General features: G+C 36.7%; 1 long non-coding RNA gene across 1 annotated transcript; it reads left to right on the plus strand.

Annotated features, from left to right (window-relative positions):
- Nucleotides 1–657: 657 nt before the first annotated feature.
- Nucleotides 658–3,022, plus strand: LOC125279039. Its single transcript, XR_007187301.1, has 3 exons — nt 658–810; nt 1,664–1,805; nt 2,427–3,022. It is a non-coding gene; the product is annotated as an uncharacterized LOC125279039 (long non-coding RNA).
- The last annotated feature ends 251 nt before the right edge of the window (nt 3,023–3,273 follow it).

The following is a 3,273-nucleotide window of genomic DNA, read 5'->3' on the forward strand; positions in this document are numbered from 1 at the left end:
AATGCTTACATGGCAAAGTTAAGATGTAGTGAATATTAAAATTCTAAAGCTGTTACACACAAAAAGGTAGTGGATAATTCACACAAAAAATTTAATTATTTAAAGATTCAATAAAGTGGAAAAAGTGACGTGTGACTACTGAAAACACACACGCACACTGTGTACACACACCCGGAGCAGTGGGCATTTTTGCTGCGCCGCCCAGGGAGTGATTGGGGGTTATGTGCTTTGCCCAAGGGCACCTCAGTTGTGGGTAATGAGAGTGGAAGAGAGCGCTGTTCATTCACTCCCCCCACCTACATTTCCTGCAGTTACTGAGACTCAAACCCATGACCTTTTGGTTACAAGTCTGACTCTCTAACCATTAGGCCGCAAAAGGAATTTTGCAAAATGGCTCTGTATCATTTGCATTTTTTATCTATCCTTTGAATGTTGTATTTCAGTGTTATTGTTTTAAAGGGGTCATATAATGCCATTTTTACAAGATGTTGTCCCCAGAGTGTGTACAGTATGTGAAGTTTTAGCTCAAAATACCCCACAGGTAATTTTTTATAGCATGTTAAATTTGTCACTTTTTGAGGATGAGCAAAAAACGCTCAGTTTTTGTGTGTCCCTTTAAATGCAAATGAGCTGCGGCTCCCAAGAAGAGGGCGGAGTTTCAAGAGCTCGTGTTGGCAGTGCCGATTATGCAGACTTACTGAAAATATCAGAAACTGTTCTGCCTTTTATGTTCAAACCAGAGTCAGACAATGATGGAGAGATTCAAGAAGAAGTGACAACATGTACAATGCAACAGGACGTTTCTGAATGGTTAGTTAATGAATTTAAGTCAACTATCTTAAAGTCATTGATTAGCATATTCTGTTATGATAATCTAAAAATTGCTCATGTGGAAACTGTTTTAAGATACCTAGAGCCAGAGAATATATGCTGCATGAAGATAGAACAGGTATAGTTTAGTTTAATTACAGTTATAACTTATGTTGTCATCTTGCTTTTATGACATGCTATTGCATTTGTGTTGCATACTGAATTGCATGGCCTTACCCCTTTGTTGCGTGTACAATTTCAGGGTTAGTGATGTCAATAACCCAGGACAAAGCTCGTTGTAGTCCATACCAGCCATTTGCTGTAGTCCTTAAAAAAGTGATTTCTTTAAAAGAAAATATCTCCCTTTCCTTTGAACTTTGAGCGTTGTAACTTTGAACATGTTGTTTATGCTCTAACAGCAACATTACACACTAACTAAAGTTAAAAAATGGAAATCATAATCAACCACCCCTTTAAAAAGTGGCTAAGTGTACATTCTACATTTGTATAATGACAATAAAGCAATATTACTATTAATGAAGTTACTTTGTTTTTGCTCCGCCTACAAAATAGTTCCAAGCAGTAAGTCACATGACAATGACAACTTAGCAGATGTAGCATGTTCATTTTTTTTTTTTTTTTAATGGTCACAACGTTCTTATCCAATTGTATAATCTAATTGGATAGTATGCTGCAAGTATATTACTTTTTTTTTTTTTAAATAATCGTTTGAATGAACATTGCAGTGACTCACTCATAATGACTTGCCTCACTAATTGTTGGGGCCATTCAAACAGAAAACAATTTTCAAAATAATAATAATAATAACTTAACTTAATCTCTGTGTTTTTAGAATGCAGAGTCATGCGGGAGAAGCTGCAGAAGATGTGAGATGTGATCAAGGGCGATAGTCAACGAGAAAATAAGGAAAAGGCATGGAACAAGACAAGTTCTGTGTGAAGCGTGAACAGCATAGTGCTTGACATTTGTGATTGGTGAGAATATTCTGTTTGATAAACTCTGTATATGCCTTTAATCTAAAGTACAAGCTACATTTAGGCAGATTTATTTTGGGGTTTAAAGCAGGTTGCTTATTTTCCCTGGCAGGGATGTGTAGGCACACCTTGGCGAATAATTACAGCAACCGTTTCCATCCACTAGAGAAGCAAAAATAGATTTTCCTACCTTGGGAATTTATATTTTAAGAACTGCCAGTCACGAAGCCATTTGCAAACATTTAACTTCTCTCCAGTTCTATGGGCAAGCTATACACATGAGGTAGTTTTCTGATATATACATATTATTGCAAAAGCAAGTCTTCACAAACCGTTTTTATAATGCACATGAGTGCAAATATAGTACGCTGTGGTTTAAATAAATAAAACTAATTAAAAAAGTTATGCATAGTGAGGAGGTTTTTAAATAAAAGTCATGATGTTAACTGTGATTCATAACACTTCAGCGAGAAGGAAACTGATAATAGAAAACATTATTAAAGATTTCATGAGAACACATACAATTAATCTGCAAATATATGTGAAAGAGTGAAATGATATGTGATCAGTGTTCGGAGGTTGTAGGCATTCTAACGCTGTTGTGTCCTTGAATTTGTACAGTTCTGTGTTCTGGGTCTCATGGTTAGTCAGCAAAGATGACACAGACTGCAGTAATTTCCCCAAGCCTGTAGAAATCCAGTTGATTCATTCACCCCGCTGACCCTGGTCTATCATCTCAACAAAGAAGAGGAGTGTTAGGAATGAAAGTGCTCAGACTGCAGATTAAACTTAACCTTTTATGTTTCCCTTCTTAAAACCCTGGATCTGTGTCTAGGAGGCTTTTCTGCTGGAAAACGTAGTCATTCTGGACTTTCCCTTTCCCCCTGTGAACCACATTTTATAGCCTCAGGCAGAGATCTGTAACCTAAATGAGAAATGCATTTGAAAATATCCACTGTGACAATCACAGCCACATTTTAGTATTTTTTTTCCCTTATTGTTTTCAGACTGATAAAATAAAGAATGGAGATGGGAAATTACCAACAGGACATTATATAATATGTAGGTGTGAGGTTAACATAGGCTACTGTAGAGCATGCATATGTGCATGTGTATATGAGAACTGTGATTAATGCATTCACTCATTTGCTATCATTAGTAGTGTTTTAGATTTTGATAAGAATGATTATCCTTTAGCCTACTGCATTAAAGGTGCCCTAGAACCAGTTTTTACAAGATGTAATATAAGTCTAAGGTGTCCCCTGAATGTGTCTGTGAAGTTTCAGCTCAAAATACCCCATAGATTTTTTTTTTATAATTTTTTGTAACTGCCTATTTTGAGGCATCATTAACTATGCACCGATTCAGGCTGCAGCCCCTTTAAACCGCGCGCTCCCTGCCCCCCGAGCTCTCGACTATAAAACAGTGCATTTACAAAGTTCACACAGCTAATATAACCCTCAAATGG

The sequence above is a fragment of the Megalobrama amblycephala genome, linkage group LG11 (genome assembly GCF_018812025.1).
Source record: "Megalobrama amblycephala isolate DHTTF-2021 linkage group LG11, ASM1881202v1, whole genome shotgun sequence".
Taxonomy (NCBI): domain Eukaryota; kingdom Metazoa; phylum Chordata; class Actinopteri; order Cypriniformes; family Xenocyprididae; genus Megalobrama; species Megalobrama amblycephala.